At 41.1% G+C, this 17,539-nt stretch overlaps 1 protein-coding gene and 1 pseudogene across 14 annotated transcripts in view; one reads left to right on the top strand and one right to left on the bottom strand.

The window, feature by feature from the left end:
• Positions 1-17,539, top strand: part of FNBP1 (formin binding protein 1) — a 144,354-nt gene that overhangs the window by 45,820 nt on the left and 80,995 nt on the right. The window lies entirely within an intron of this gene.
• On the bottom strand, positions 1,359-2,359 carry LOC309632859 (transcription factor BTF3 pseudogene; annotated as a pseudogene). The gene has a single exon. The product of its transcript is annotated as a transcription factor BTF3 pseudogene (transcript).

Here is a 17,539-nt window from a genome sequence, read left to right as displayed (position 1 = left end):
GAATCTGTAGATTGCTTTGGGTAGTATAGTCATTTTCACAGTATTGATTCTTCCAATCCAAGAACATGGTATATCTCTCCACCTGTTGGTATCATCTTTAATTTCTTTCATCCGTATATTATAGTTTTCTGCATACAGGTCTTTTGTCTCACTAGGTAGGTTTATTCCTAGGTATTTTATTCTTTTTGTTGCAATAGTAAATGGGAGTGTTTCCTTAATTTCTCTTTCAGATTTTTCGTCATTAGTGGATAGGAATGCAAAAGATTTCTGTGCATTAATTTTGTACCCTGCAACTTTACCAAATTCATTGATTAGCTCTAGTGGTTTTCTGGTGGCATTTTTAGGATTCTCTATGTATAGTATCATGTCATCTGCAAACAGTGACAGTTTTACTTCTTCTTTTCCAATTTGTATTCCTTTTATTTCTTTTTCTTCTCTGATTGCCGTGGCTAGGAGTTCCAAAACTATGTTGAATAATAGTGGTGAGAGTGGACATCCTTGTCTCGTTCCTGATCTTAGAGGAAATGCTTTCAGTTTTTCACCATTGAGAATGTTGTTTGCTGTGGGTTTGTCGTCTATGGCCTTTATTATGTTGAGGTAGGTTCCCTCTATGCCCACTTTCTGGAGAGTTTTTATCATAAATGGGTGTTGAATTTTGTCAAAAGCTTTTTCTGCATGTATTGAGATGATCATATGCTTTTTATTCTTCAATTTGTTAATATGGTGTATCACATTGATTGATTTGCCTATATTGAAGAATCCTTGCATCCCTGGGATAAATCCCAGTTGATCATGGTGTATGATCCTTTTAATGTGTTGTTGGATTCTGTGTGCTAGTATTTTGTTGAGGATTTTTGCATCTATATTCATCAGTGATATTGGTCTGTAATTTTCTTTTTTTGTAGTGTCTTTGTCTGGTTTTGGTATCAGGGTGATGGTGGCCTCATAGAATGAGTTTGGGAGTGTTCCTTCCTCTGCAATTTTTTGGAAGAGTTTGAGAAGGATCGATGTTAGCTCTTCTCTAAATGTTTGATAGAATTCACCTGTGAAGCCATCTGGTCCTGGACTTTTGTTTGTTGGAAGATTTTTAATCACAGGTTCAATTTCATTCCTTGTGATTGGTCTGCTCATATTTTCTATTTCTTCCTGGTTTAGTCTTGGAAGGTTATACCTTTCTAAGAATTTGTCCATTTCTTCCAGGTTGTCCATTTTATTGGCATAGAGTTGCTTGTCGTAGTCTCTTAGGATGCTTTGTATTTCTGCGGTGTCTGTTGTAACTTCTCCTTTTTCATTTCTAATTTTATTGATTTGAGTCCTCTCCCTCTTTTTCTTTTTTTTTTTTTTTTTGATACTTACACTGTCATTTTAAATCTTTAATCAGATTCCATCCATGATTATCAGTCATATTACATGCCATGATTAGCTTTCTATAAACAATTTTGCTTTCTGTGTACAAATCAGTATCAATGAAATAAAATATAAAACCGTATACTAAGCAAAGAACTTTATTAATCTTTGTTTCAAACTTTATTCCCAGGCTTCCTCAGCTTAATTAGCTGCAAAGAATGAATTGTATATAAGCAAAAACTGAAAAGAGCTGCAGTGTCCAGGGGCTTGGGATTAAAAATATTAGAGATCTAGATTTTATCAGATCCATAAACAAAATTTTAAAAAGCAGTCATAATATAAAATAGCAGCTCCCAGTACCTTCTTCAAGATTTATCTTCTTCAGAAGTTGACTCAATTCAGTTTGCTTTATTCTTGGAAGCCTCATCAAAATTCTCCACAAGATCTGGAACTTCATCATCATCATCCTCTCCAGTAGCAAGTGGTGCTTTTCCATCCACAGATTGTTTGGGCAGAGCTTCAGCCAGTCTCCTTAAACTGGTCAGACTGTCTGCGCCAAGCTGGTTTAAGATGCTGGGCAGCATTTCTGTCAGCTGCTTTGTCTCAGCATGGCCTGTAATGGTGAAAGTGTTTGCTGCCAGAGATGCCTGAACTTTAGGGTTGTTAAAGTGGATCACTGTTCCTTGGTTTGTGAACATATTCACCTCTTCAATACCAGAGATATTGTTTACCCCTAACTTCTTTAAAGAGAACTGAAGTTTTTTGTCGTCTGCTGTGGCTGTTCTATGAACCACCTTCTTCTTTCTGCGAGCAGTTCCTTTCCCACCAATGCACACTTGTGCCTGCAGTTTGGCGAGTTTCTCCTGGTTCATGATAGTTTCTTTCATCTTGTTGGAGCGGAAATGGGGCCACGTGGGGGACTAGGGTTGGCGCTCAGGGGGGTCTCGGGCAGACCAGCTAAGATAAGGCGCACACACGCGGGGACGCAGGATGGCAGCTAGAGCTCCCTCTTTTTCTTGATGAGTCTGGCTAATGGTTTATCAATTTTGTTTATCTTCTCAAAGAATGAGCTTTTAGTTTTATTGATCTTTGCTGTTGTTTTCTTTGTTTCTATTTCATTTATTTCTGCTCTGATCTTTATGATTTCTTTCCTTCTGCTAACTTTGGGTTTTGTTTGTTCTTCTTTCTCCAGTTCCTTTAGGTGTAAGGTTAGATTGTTTATTTGAGATTTTTCTTGTTTCTTGAGGTAGGCTTGTATAGCTTTACACTTCCCCCTTAGAACTGCTTTTGCTGCATCCCACAGGTTTTGGATCGTCGTGTTTTCATTGTCATTTGTCTCTAGGTATTTTTTGATTTCTTCAGTTATCTCTTGATTATTTAGTAACGTATTGTTTAGCCTCCATGTGTTTGTGTTTTTTACGTTTTTTCCCCTGCAATTCACTTCTAATCTCATAGAGTTGTGGTCAGAAAAGATGCTTGATATGATTTCAATTTTCTTAAATTTACTGAGGCTTGATTTGTGACCCAAGATGTGATCTATCCTGGAGAATGTTCCGTGTGCACTTGAGAAGAAAGTGTAATCTGCTGTTTTTGGATGGAATGTCCTATAAATATCAATTAAATCTATCTGGTCTATTGTGTCATTTAAAGCTTCTGTTTCCTTATTTATTTTCATTTTGGATGATCTGTCCATTGGTGTAAGTGAGGTGTTAAAGTCCCCCACTATTATTGTGTTACTGTCGATTTCCTCTTTTATAGCTGTTAGCAGTTGCCTTATGTATTGAGGTGCTCCTATGTTGGGTGCATATATATTTATAATTGTTATATCTTCTTCTTGGGTTGATCCCTTGATCATTATGTAGTGTCCTTCCTTGTCTCTTCTAACATTCTTTATTTTAAAGTCTATTTTATCTGATATGAGTATAGCTACTCCAGCTTTCTTTTGATTTCCATTTGCATGGAATATCTTTTTCTATCCCCTCACTTTCAGTCTGTATGTGTCCCTAGGTCTGAAGTGAGTCTCTTGTAGACAGCATATATATGGGTCTTGTTTTTGTATCCATTCAGCAAGCCTGTGTCTTTTGGTTGGAGCATTTAATCCATTCATGTTTAAGGTAATTATCGATATGTATGTTCCTATGACCATTTTCTTAACTGTTTTGGGTTTGTTTTTGTAGGTCCTTTTCTTCTCTTGTGTTTCCCACTTAGAGAAGTTCCTTTAGCATTTGTTGTAGAGCTGGTTTGGTGGTGCTGAATTCTCTTAGCTTTTGCGTGTCTGTAAAGCTTTTGATTTCTCCATCGAATCTGAATGAGATCCTTGCTGAATAGAGTAATCTTGGTTGTAGTTTCTTCCCTTTCATCACTTTAAGTATGTTGTGCCATTCCCTTCTGGCTTGTAGAGTTTCTGCTGAGAAATCAGTTGTTAACCTTATGGGAGTTCCCTTGTATGTTATTTGTCGTTTTTCCCTTGCTGCTTTCAATAATTTTTCTTTGTCTTTAATTTTTGCCAATTTGATTACTGTGTGTCTTGGCGTGTTTCTCCTTGGGTTTATCCTGCCTGGGACTCTCTGCGCTTCCTGGACTTGGGTGGCTATTTCCTTTCCCATGTTAGGGAAGTTTTCGACTATAATCTCCTCAAATATTTTCTCGGGTCCTTTCTCTCTCTCTTCTCCTTCTGGGACCCCTATAATGCGAATGTTGGTGCATTTAATGTTGTCCCAGAGGTCTCTTAGGCTGTCTTCATTTCTTTTCATTCTTTTTTCTTTATTCTGTTCCTCAGCAGTGAATTCCACCATTCTGTCTTCCAGGTCACTTATCCGTTCTTCTGCCTCAGTTATTCTGCTATTAATTCCTTCTAGTGTATTTTCATTTCAGTTATTGTATAGTTCATCTCTGTGTGTTTGTTCTTTAATTCTTCTAGGTCTTTGTTAAACATTTCTTGCATCTTCTTGATCTTTGCCTCCATTCTTTTTCCGAAGTCCTGGATCATCTTCACTATCATTATTCTGAATTCTTTTTCTGGAAGGTTGCCTATGTCCACTTCATTTAGTTGTTTTTCTGGGGTTTTATCTTGTTCCTTAATCTGGTACATTGCCCTCTGCCTTTTCATCTTGTCTGTCTTTCTGTGAATGTGGTTTTTGTTTCACAGGCTGCAGGATTGTAGTTCTTGCTTCTGCTGTCTGCCCTCTAGGCTCTGTTTCTTAAAAGGATTCTGCTGAATTTTGGAGCACCTTTTTTTTTTCCCCAGAAAACTTTTTTGAGATATAATATATATACAGAAAAGTGCACAGATCATAAATGTAAAGCCCCAGAAATTTTCATAGTGAATACCACTATGTGACCAGCACCCAGGTCAAGAAACAGGAAATTACCAGCCTCAGAGGCCCCCCATCGCCCCAGCCCTTTCCAGTTCATCCCTCTCCCCCCATGGTTGACCACTTTCCTGATCTCTGACAGCTTGGATTAGTCTTGCTTACTTTTGAACCTTATGCAAATGTAATCATTTATTATGCACTGTTTGTATTTGGCTTCCTTTGTTCCTCATTATGTCTATGAGATTCATTTGTGTTGTTGCATGTGGTGGTGATTTTCTTTTGATTGCTGTTTAGTATTTTGGTATATGGATGTATCACAGTTTGTCCAGTCTACTGTCACTAGGCTATTGCTTGTTTCCAATTTGGGGATATAAAGTATATACCCAGGAGTGGAATTCCTGGGTCATAGGCTTTGTGTATGTTTAGCTTTCGTAGATGGAGTCAAACAATTTTCCAGACAGTTTGTCTGATTCACGATCCCTCCAGCAGTGTGTGAGAGGTCCTGTGGAGGCCTTTCTTATAACAATTCAACAATGATGAAATTATCCAAGAAAGTTGTGTTTTTATATAAAATGTTTAAAAGTGGCTGGTAGAACTAAGCTTGAACTTGAAGTGGCAAAATCTTTAATGATTTCTTTTTTTAAAAAATTTAATTATTTATTTATTTTTGGCTGCGTTGGGTCTTTGTTGCGGTGTGCGGGCTTCTCATTGCAATGTCTTCTCTTGTTGAGGAGCACGGGCTATAGGCACACGGGCTCTAGAGCACAGTTGCTCTGCGGCATGTGGGATCTTCCCAGACCAGGGCTCGAACCTGTGTCCCCTGCATTGGCAGGTGGATTCTTAACCACTGTGCTACCAGGGAAGTCCCTTTAATGATTTCTTGTTTGGCTGGTTTGCACAGACTGTGAAATGTCTAGATGACTTTTGGTTTAGAAATATTTCATTTTAATACAAAGAGCATCTGGATAAGGTGTATGTCATGTATCTTTGAAAGAATGTGGCTTCACAGAGGGCTGTTGTTGTGGTTTGTAAATAAGCACCTAAGTGGTAGTACATATGCTATACTTTTATGGATGATAAGTTTTGTTTCTGTTGAGTAAATAAAATGTAAAACAGATTGCTCAATGAAATAATTTGTATAAATAATTTTATTTAATGTATTTAATAATAAATTTATTTAAGAATAATTTAATAATAAATAAATTATTCTTAAATTTGCTTAATAAGAATTTAATAAGTAAATTTGTTTTTATAAATAACTTTTATTCCAGATGAATTTCTGGTGCCCTGTATGTGTATCAGCCTCATTAGCACTTTAAGGCTTTTAAAACTGAAAGTGTGAATGGAGAATGAGCTGCTTTGCTGATTATTTAAACATTGCGCTGTCATAAAATGTTGTCTTTCATGTGGAAATGGGTTACCTAACAGCTTTAGGCAAAGTAAGGTCTCACCTAATGGATTTCCCTACATTTGTTGTATTCTTTTTCTTTTTTTTTTTTTTTTAAAGACTTTTTTTTTTTTTTTTTTAATTCATTTATTTATTTTTGGCTGTGTTGGGTCCTCGTTTCTGTGCAAGGGCTTTCTCCAGTTGCGGCAAGTGGGGGCCACTCTTCATCGCGGTGCGCGGGCCTCTCACTATCGCGGCCTCTCTTGTTGCGGAGCACAGGCTCCAGACGCGCAGGCTCAGTGATTGTGGCCCACAGGCGTAGCTGCTCCGCAGCACGTGCGATCCTCCCAGACCAGGGCTCGAACCCGTGTCCCCTGCATTGGCAGGCAGACTCTCAACCACTGCGCCACCAGGGAAGCCCTGTTGTATTCTTTTTCTCTTAGCCTAGTCTCTTCTTTCCTGGTGCCTTATCCACTGTCTTGTTTTGCTTTGGAGGTTTGTCATGGGATGTCATTAAGTCGGTTCTCAGCAAATTTCTCCATCAGTTCTATGTCATGAAGGGAAGGTGCTTTCTTTGTTTCCCTCTGGGAAGCACCTGGCTCCCTGCCCTTTCTTATCCCCCTCTATGAGGGAAGTGATGATTTAGGTAACAAAATTGGAGGCTATTGGAAAAGACTCCAAATCCCAATAATAGGTTTGGGATAACATTTAATAGCTCTCCATCGACCATTTTACCCTGTTCTGGATCATGTTTCATGACTTGAAATAGAGTAGCGGTATTACTGCTCTGATGGTAATCTCTTAGGAAGTCCTTTTCCTGAGATTTAAATGTTAACGTTTGTTTCATCACATCCCTGCAAAGTATCTAAATTTGTGCTTCTTGGGAGAAGTTGATAAAAAAAGATTATGAGTAATTGAAGACAATCCAAGACAATTACTAATCCTTTGGAGGTGTCTTCTAATTCTTTGGACTGAGATCTGGGCAGGGCCCTTGATGCTGATGAGTAATCATACTATCTGCCCTTTGTTGATTTGCTTTCCCACTTGCCTGCGTCTTTCATAGCTTCTCTTTCCACAAACCCCCACACCTCCCTTCCCATCCTCACCACTTGCTTCCTACTTCACTGAGAAAATTGAAGCAGATAGAGGAAAACACCCTCAGACTCTGAAGCCCTGTGACCCATCTGTCAGCATCTGTTCCCACACCTCGATGCCCCCTCCTCTGATGCTCCTGGCTGAATCCAAGCCCTCCTCTTGCACACTAGATCTTCCCCCATCTCTCCGACTCCGGAGCTCTGTTCCCATTAGTTTTCCTCTGTCTCCTATGTTATCAAGGCTTTACTTTCTACTGGATTATTCCCATGGTCACAAGAATGTACCACTGTCTCCCATCATTAAAAAACACACAAGAAGACAAAACTTTTCTTGAGCTCACTTCCCCCACCAGCTGCCACCATTTCTTTGCCTTCCTTTGCAGCAAACCTTCCCAACAATGTCTCTCCAGTTCCCCTCCTCTCTCTGTTAAGCTCACCTGCACCTCTGCACCAGAATGGCTCCTCGGGGCACCAGTGACCTTCATCCTGTCCCACCCAGTCGCCCGTCTTCAGTCCTCACCACCCTTGACCCCTGAGCATCTTTGAAGGGGTGGATGCTCCCTCCTCGAAACACTTTCCTCACTTGGCGTCTGAAACCCCAGTCTCTTGGCTTCCTTCCTATCTCACCAGAAGCCCTTCGGAAGCTCTGCTCAACCCCCTTCGCGGTTCCTCCTCTCCTTCTGCCACTTCACTCCGATGTGCCCCGGCACCCAGTTCTCTGTCACCTTCCCTTCTCTATTTATACTCTCCTGGTGATGGCTTTAAGTACGATCTTTACGGCAACAGATATGTCTCCAAGCTTGACCTCTGTCCTGAACTCCAGAAACAGGTTACTCAGAATCTCCATGTGGATGTCTGAAACAGAATATCCACTCAAAATCTGCATTTCCGGGGCTTCCCTGGTGGTGCAGTGGTTGGGAGCCCGCCTGCCAATGCAGGGGACATGGGTTCGAGCCCTGGTCCAGGAAGATCCCACATGCCGTGGAGCAGTTGGGCCCGTGCGCCACAACTACTGAGCCTGCGTGCCACAATTACTGAAGCCCACGCGCCTAGAGCCTGTGATCCACAACAAGAGAAGCCACCGCAATGAGAAGCCCGCGCACCGCAACGAAGAGTAGCCCCCACTCACCGCAACTAGAGAAAGCCCGCACGCAGCAACGAAGACCCAACGCAGCCAAAAACAAACAAAAAAAACCCAACAAAATCTGCATCTCCGCAGCCCGGCTCCTCCCAACTCCCCGGCTCGGCTGGAGGGCAGCTGCATCCTTCCTTGCTTGGGTCAAAAACTCCAGAGTCATCTTTGGCTTTTGTCTTTCTCCCACACTCCCCCGCCCCCATCGGGAAGTCCTGGTACCTCTGCTTTCCAGATTGATCCAGGATCCCTGCCCTTCTCAGCACCTCCACTGCTGGCATTGTGGTCCAAGTCCCCATCACCTCTTACCTGGCTTATTATGAGTCTTCTAGCTGGTTTCTTATTCCTCCCTTGTTTCCTACTGTCCATCTTTTCCACAAGACAGCCAGATCACAGTACTCCTCATTCAAAACACCAGCGTCTCCCCATTTCCCTCGAAGTAAATCGAAAATCCTTACGGTGGATGTCCTACAAAGCCCTACATGAACGGGTCTCTCCACCTCTCAGACATTATCTCTTTCTCTCTCTCCCTTCGTATCTCTGCTCTAACAGAATTGGCCTCCTTGCTGTATCTTGTACGTGCCAGGCATGCTCTCACCCCGGGATGCTGCATTAGCCTTTCATATAGATGTCACCTAGGGGTTCATCCCCCAGGATCCACGTGGCCAACTCCCTCACCTCCTTCAAGTCTTTGCTCAAATGTCACCTGCTCAGTAAGGGCCTCCCTGCCTCCCTGCTGGACTTTTCGGTTTTTCCAAAGCGCTGATAGCTTTCTAACATTATGTAATTTTCTTATATATTGTGTTGTTCATTGTCTTCTGCTCCCTCCCTGCTAGAATATAAGCCTCTCAAGGGCAGGGCTCTTTGCGTTGTGTTCACTAATGAATCCCTGTAGTATGGAACAGTGCATAAAATAGGTGCTTAGTAAATAGTTGTAGAAAGAGTGAATCAACAGGGAACAGGTCTACAATATTCGGTCAGCACTGCTTCAAGGAGAATTATGTGTTTGCACAGGCCTATGGGAGCTGATGAGGGTTTAAAAACAAACAGAACAACTAATAATGTGTCAACAGAGTTAGGGGGTGGGGGGACTCTAGTGAACGAGACACAGGAAGTGCCTGAGCCTGAGGGACTCACCTTCTCACTATGGAGAAAAGACTGCATGCAAATAAGCAAGGCAGTAAATCACTTAAAGATAGCATTTATCACCCCGAATAAGTAAAACCAGTGATGCATTAGAGCATGATGGCGGGGCAAGGCTTACTTAGCCTGACTGGCCAGGGAAATCCATTGCTTGAGAACTGACAGACAAGGAGAAAGCAGGCATGCAAAAATCCGAGAGCAGTTCTTCCAGGCCAAGGAATCAGCGAGTGCAAAGGTCCTGAGGTGGGGATATGTTCAAGGAATGGAAAGACCAGTGTGACTGGAGCATATTCAACAAAGACTTGCTTAAAACATCAATATGATGTTGAAAAACCATCATGATCTCTTTGGGGAGTTGTCTGTCATTAAATAATTTCTTGTCTGCATTAGAGGAAAAAGAACTCTAACAACTTATTTTAGACATGGAAGATGATAATTAGGGCTTTGATTTCTGTAGGTCAGTGGTTAACAAACTACTGGCCATGGCCATGGCCAAACCCATCACTGCCTGGTTTTATAAATAAAGTTTTATTGGAATACAGGTGCATCCATTCATTTATGTATTGTCCATGGCTGCTTTTGCAGCCCCATGACCATGAGGCTGCAAGTCTAAAATATTTACAAGTCTAAAATATTTACTGTCTGGCCCTGTATAAATTTGCTTTTATATATAAGCATATACACATATATGTGCTTATATGTAAGTTTGCTGACCCCTGCTATAGTTAATATCCATTCAAGGCAGCGTAGGGTCAAATTCTTAATATAATCTTTTTTTAAAAAAAAAGATTTATTTATTATTTATTTTATTTATTTTTGGCTGCGTCGGGTCTTAGTTGCAGCACGCAGGATCTTCGTTGAGACATGCGGGATCTTTCATTGTGGTGCGTGGGCTTCTCTCTAGCTGTGACGTGTGGGTTTTCTCTTCTCTAGTTGTGGCGCTCAGGCTCCAGGGCGCGTGTAATCTGTAGTTGTGGTGCGCAGGTTCTAGAGCACGTGGACTCTGTAGTTTGGGCTCACGGGCTCTAGTTGAGGTGCATGAGCTCAGTAGTTGTGGCACGGGAGCTTAGTTGCCCCGTGGCCTGTGGGATCTTAGTTCCCTGACCAGGGATTGAACCCACGTCCCCTGCATTGGAAGGCGGATTCTTTACCACTGGACCACCAGGAAAGTCCCAAATTCTTAATATAATCTTTTTCAAAATTCTTATTTTTTATTTATGGCTGCATTGGGTCTTCGTTGCTGCACGCAGGCTTTCTCTAGTGCGGTGAGTGGGGGCTACTCTTCATTGCGGTGCACGGGCTTCTCATTGCGGTGGCTTCTCTTGTTGTGGAGCACGGGCTCTAGGCGCGTGGGCTTCAGTAGTTGTGGTGCGCAGGCTCAGTAGTTGTGGCACATGGGCCACAACTTAGTTGCTCCGTGGCATGTGGGATCTTCCCGGACCAGGGCTTGAACCCGTGTCCCCTACATTGGCAGGTGGCTTCTTAACCACTGCGCCACCAGGGAAGCCCCCTTAATATAATCTTAAAACATCTTACATGACCTGTATAAGAGAACCAACTATTGTTGTTTGCCCCTTAGCAACTGTTTCTTTAAAAATAAACAAACAGGACTTCCCTGGTGGCGCAGTGGCTAAAAATATGCCTGCCAACGCAGGGGACATGAGTTCGATCCCTGGCCCAGGAAGATCCCACATGCCTCAGAGCAACTAAGCCCGTGCACCACAACTACTGAGCCCACTCACCACAGCTACTGAGGGCTATGCACCCTAGAGCCTGTGCTCCGCAACAAGAGAAGCCACCGCAATGAGAAGCCTGCACACCGCAAGGAACAGTAGCCCCCGCTCACCACAACTACAGAAAGCCTGCCCTCAGCAACGAAGACCCAGCGCAGCCAAAACAAACAAACAAACAAAAACAAACTAAATTATTTGTTATGACCAGGTAATGAATTCATATGATTAAAACTTCTAAAAGTACAAAATGGTTTACAGTGAAGTGTCCCTTCTCTTACCCCTGTTCCCAGGGACAGTAAATGTTATCTGTCTCTTACGTATCCTTCCAGAGAGATATTATGGATACACAGGCAAGGAAGTGTGTTTTCTTCCTTGCTTCCCCAGCAGTTCAGTGTGCCCTTGCCTTTCTGCATCCTGGAAATTATTCCGAGGGTTCATTTTTATTTTTTACAGCTATACAGTGTTGCATTGAATTGGTGGATATGTTGTTTCCAATTGTTTGCAACTCTGAACAGAGTTGCACTGGATAACCTTGAATGATACACTTGGGCAAGCATATCTAGAGAATAAGTTCCTAAAAGCAGCACTTTGGTTCTGGTAGAATTTGCCAAGTTGCCCTTCTCGGAAGCTGTGACCCTTATCACCATTTCAGAGTGTGTGGCGGTGCTTCTCGCCTTGACCCTCAATGCTTCTTGTTCCCCATCTTTTTTATCTTTGCCGATTTGATAAGAAAAAATTGCTAAGTCTGACAGGTAATTTGTGTTTCTCTTAGCATGAATGAGGTTGAGTATGTTTTTATACATTTGAGCTGTTTGTACTTTCTTCTTGATGAATCATTCTTGTCCTGGTCAATTTTTTTTTTTTTTTTTTGGATTTCATTGTAAATAAAAGGTAACTGTGTAAAAGTCATTTTATAAAATATGTTGCATATTGTATATGCAAGGTATTAAATTTAAATTTACTTGAACAATTAAAATTATTTTATTAAAGTGAAACTGAAGGATTTAGCAAACTTGAAATATTAAACAAATTCTTATAAGATTTTGAAAAAAGATTATGAAAAATGTGTAGGGTGTCATTCATGATTTTTGTTTGTTTTTGTTTTTGTTTTAACTCATGTAATTTTTTTTTTAGTAGATTGGAGTTTTATTTATTTATTTATTTATTTATTTTATTTTTTGCTGTGTTGGATCTTCGTTTCTGTGCTAGGGCTTTCTCTAGTTGCGGCAAGCGGGGACCACTCTTCATCGCGGTGCGCGGGCCTCTCACTGTCGCGGCCTCTCTTGTTGTGGAGCAGAGGCTCCAGATGCGCAGGCTCAGTGGTTGTGGCTCGCGGGCCTAGTTGCTCCGCGGCATGTGGGATCCTCCCAGACCAGGGCTCGAACCCGTGTCCCCTGCGTTGGCAGGCAGATTCTCAACCACTGCGCCACCAGGGAAACCCCTCATGTTGTAATTTTAAACAGGCTCAATTGACTCACTGGTAGGAAAGATAAAGAAAATAGTATTTACCTGTTTTACTTCCTCTCCTAATTGAGTTATATAATTTAGTCTGTAACATGAGTCTCACAGTTAATTTGCCTTAATTATAGATTTATGCTCATCACCATTCCCTCTACCACAGCCTCTCCACTTGTTTGTTGGCCTCAAGAAAAATAGGGATATTTTCTCCCTATAGGAGCCTGTGGCATAATCCTCCAGTTCTTTCTTGTTTGAGAATGCCACTATACAGTCATCCCTCAGAATCCGTGGGGGATTGGTTCCAGGAACACCACCCCCTGCCCCTGCCCCTGCCCTCCTCGGATACCAAAATCTGAAGATGCTCAAGTCCCTTATATGACATGGCATAGTATTTGTGTATAATCTACACACATCCTTCTGTATACTTTAAATCATCTCTTGATTACTTATAATACGTAATACAATGTAAATGCTGTGTAAACAGTTGCCATCATGAAGTAAATTCACGTGTTGCTTTTTGGAACTTTCTGGAATTTTCCCCCCAATATTTTTGATCCACAGTTGGTTGACTCTGTGGATGTAGACCCCACAGATGCAGAGGGTAGACTGCACTTAACAACAATTTGACTTGATTATTCTCTGGTCATACTTTTCTCTCCAAACTTTGTTGCTGCATTGTCTTCTGGTTGAAAAGTCTGGGGCCAGCCAAATTTTTATTCTTTGTAGGTGACTTGCTTTTTTGACTCTGTATGTGAAGAACTTTTTTGTTCCACTTAGCAGTTTGATAACTTTACCAAGCAATGCCTTGTGGTTGATCACTCTTTATCAATTTCCCTTTCATATGAAAAGTCAATAATTTATTTCAGGGGAACTTTTGTCAATTATATCTGAATTTTTTTCTATTCTACTTATTGGGTCATATGCTTCAGAGATCCATTTTCCTTATGTTACAGCATCTTGTTCTTCAGATCTTTCTTCTTTTTCTGATTATGAGAGTTGCTTTCCACGTTATGATTGTCTTAAAACTTTCCTCACTTAAAATTGATATCCAGCCTAATTTATTTATTAGCTCTGGAGTGGTGTGTTTTAGTTCCTAGTTCATTTCCTTAGCTTTGCAGCCTCCCAGTTTCATCCCATTCTGTTTTATCCTGTAGGCTGGGGATTCTTGCTTTATTGGCTTTGTGTTTTTATTAAATTTGTTTATAGTGTAAAATATTCTGCAAATCCTAATCCAAAGTTAGGATTTGCTTCATTTCCTTGTATGTTTTCTTACAGATTGGGTTTTTCTCTGTCATTTTCTTCCTTCCTTTTCTTCTTCTTTTTTATTTTTATTTTTTAAAATTTTTGGCCGCATTGGGTCTTCATTGCTGTGCGCGGGCTTTCTCTAGTTGCAGTGAGTGGGGGCTACTCTTCATTGCAGTGCAAGGACTTCTCATTGCAGTGGCTTCTCTTGCTGTCGAGCAAGGGCTCTAGGCGCCCGGGCTTCAGTAGTTGTGGCGCACAGGCTTTGTTGCTCCACACGGCATGTGGGATCTTCTCGGACCAGGGATCAAACCTGTGTCCCCTGCATTGACAGGCGGATTCTTAAGCACTGTGCCACCAGGGAAGTCCCTTCCTTTTCTTCTGTATTACATACTGCATCTTTTCACCTTGCTTATATTTAATACAGGCAGTTTAGTGAAGTGGTTTCAAGTAACAGACTCTAGAGTCCCAATGCCTGGGATGTTCTTCCACTTAATAGTAATATGATTTGGGACAAATTACTCTCTGTGCTTTGTCTTTTTCATTTGTAATATGTGAATAATAATAATGACGATAATTCCCACCTTATAAGGGTCTTGAGGGGACTTAATGAGATAAAACATGTAAACGTCTTAGGTTGATGCCTAAGCATGTTTTTGTTATTAACACAAGCAACACCAGTGCCCCTGTTTGATCTGATAGAATGTGAATGATCACTGCTGTGCTTCCGGTGCCATTGGTCTTTCCCTCTGAGCTCCCTTATAGGGTAAGGTGGGCGAAAGTGTTGCCAAACCAGGTTCATTTGCCAACATGCAGCAAGCCAAACACTGAGTCGCCGAGGTTTGCAGCAGGGAAAGGGTTTATTCACAAGGCAGCCAAGCGAGGAGATAGGAGAACAAGTCTCAGATCCACCTCCCTGAAGGCGAGGGACTTGGGATATTTATGGCATAAAGAAGCAGGGTGGTCTTAGGCGTGGGGAAAGGTGATTGCAGGTAGGGAAAAGGTGAGGTAATTAGTGTTCCGTGCAGGCATATCTGAGTTACTTGCTTCTTCATGGGATGCATGTTCAAAAATGGAGGCGCTTAGCATGATCTGAAGGTGGGGTTTTTGGCCCTCTGGTGTCAAAATGTCATTTACCAGACACCTGTGCAGGCCCTGTTTTAGGTAGTCCCAACCAGTCTTAGCTGGCTTGAGCTTGAGCTAGACACAGCTAGCTCTAAGTTCCTGGAAAACAACCCAGGCAAACATCTTATTGTTTCGGCTGTGTGATGCTTGGAGGACAACTAAGCCTTTTGTAGCAACAATTAAAGCATCGGCTTGATCGGTGAAGGCAGGTTACACGTGAAGGGGTTTTTAATAAACTGTAAGGCAAGCTCAAGAATTTCTGTTAGTCACCAGTTTCTATTAACCCCATGGGGCATGGTCTCAAAAGCACTTGTTTTTGTACATCTTGTCTTTGAGACTCTGAGTTTTGTTGTCTGTTCTGAAACTTTGTTAGAGGTTCTGTTTTAGCATTCACTCCATTTGGTCAAAGGCGTTCACCCCTGTTCCTGGGGAATCCCTAGGTTTTGTGGTGATCTTCCCCAGGCATTCAGCCTGCAGCCCTGGGAAGCAGAGGCCCAGGTGGCCAACCCCAGCTCTTGCCAAGTCCTGGAATCGGGGTGGTCGGCCTGCATGTCTTCCTCTCAGATCTTTTCTGTCACTGTTCCCTGAGTGCTTACTCACCCCTCAGTTTACTTCTGTCTGAATCGGTTTTCAGGGTTTTGTGGACTCAAGCATCTGTTCTACACTGTTCCAGAATCTTCTGTCCCTCACGCTGGTCACCGCTTCTCAAAGTGTGTAGATTGAGGTTATGTGCCTTTCTTCATTGGTTTATTTTCTGCTGTTGAAAATTTCCTGGCTTTTACTTCACCTCTTGTTGGAAAAGCACCATTCTCTGATCAGATTTTATTGTGCCATCTTTATCTGGCAATCTGTGGTGAGCTTTTAAAATATAAAAGACAGATTAAAAAAAAAAACAACAACACAAAACATTCCTGTGTCCAGCCTTGGACCTTCCATTTCAGAGGGTCTGGAATGAGGCCCAAGTGTTTCCTTTTTAAAAGCCTAACTGCAGTTCTTAGGACCAACCAAATTTAAATCCAGTATCTTTATTAAAAGATATCTGTTTTCCTCTTACCTTTTAATTAGCCTATCTGAAGAGCGAGTATATAAAACAATTTAAATTTCTCAGAAGGACCCCATAAATTTAAAGGTGCTTTTGGTGTTTATTTGCTTGCTTATTTTTAAAATAACCTCATACAAATGGGGTGAGAAAGCCCACCTCCAGAGAATGGAAATGCAAGTTGCTCTTTTTTTTGTAGTGGTCCCTGAGAGAAATATCCTTAGATCTGAAGTTCCCTTATAGACCTCTTAAGCTTTTAGTTTTCTGCTGGTGTTTATAGAGTGAAATATTCATTGATGCTTTTAAGAAGCATTTTGAATGCTATATATGCTAACATCGTCAAAGTGATACTCATTCTTCAGTACTGGACCGTCTTTACTGGAGAGCACCCACAACTGGTCTTTAATCCTGTTTAGGATTTGACTGGTAAAACGGAACTATAAAAAGTACTGGTTTCACCTGGATCTCTTCAAGCTATGTTTCCTTCAACTAGATATAAAGTTTAAGTTATTTTTACGGCTGCTAATGACTGAAAGCTAAAAAGAAAATGTAGATTTAAATCAACCTCTAAAATAACAGTTTTGAATGAGTTTTTATATAAGATGTGAATTTAGAAGTGACATTTTCCATTTGTAATTTATAGTTAGCGGAAGAAATGGTCAATATTTAAAACCATGCACTAAAAATATCTCACATGCAACCTCTAGGCTTTTCAATACTGCAGGTCCCATATATGCTGCTTTAAATATATTTGGAAAATAACCTATTGATTAGTCATCTGCTTTCCATGGCTCCCCTTTTATTCCTGGTACATGTAAGTCGGAGCTATTGTTTTTATTAAATCTACCTTTTTAAGGACTAAATGTGGTAGGCAACTCAAAGAATTCTACCGTGCTTTCAATATATAAGATTTCTCTCTTTTAACAAAGTGAATCAGCTATGTATAGCTGATTCACTTTGTTATAAAGCAGAAACTAACACACCATTGTAAAGCAATTATACTCCAATAAAGATGTTAAAAAAATTAAATTAAATTAAAAACAAAAACTTCTCTCTTTTGCATTAATTTTTCTCTAAGGCACATGCTTAGAGGAAATACTGCTTTTTCACATTCTTTCAAATCTAAATCTATTAGATAATCTTTGCTGTGTATCCAGAGTATCAGTAGAGAGAACACAATGTAGTTTGTTTAAGCATAGCTCACGTGATAGCAACCTCCAAGTCAGTACATTTTTCTTTCATCAGTTTGTCTAATTATAATTTTTAAATTGTTATATACCCATGCCTTCTTTTTAAAGTAATTGCAACAATCACTATTCTATTGGGTGATATATATTCCCTAGGAATTTACAAACTTTAAGGGACAATAGAGGTCATTTCACCCACCTGCCTCGGGCTTAGAGATGAGAAACTGGAAGCACAGGCTTGCCCATTGCTTTGTCTGAGGTTACACCATCTAGTCACATGGCCTCTGGATTCCCAGAGCAATGTCCTTTTTACTAAAGTCCTCTGCCTCTCATGTCAC

This window comes from Balaenoptera borealis, assembly GCF_965194805.1.
Source record: "Balaenoptera borealis genome assembly, chromosome: 8".
In the NCBI taxonomy this organism is placed as follows: domain Eukaryota; kingdom Metazoa; phylum Chordata; class Mammalia; order Artiodactyla; family Balaenopteridae; genus Balaenoptera; species Balaenoptera borealis.
This window is presented reverse-complemented; position numbering and strand designations above follow the sequence as displayed.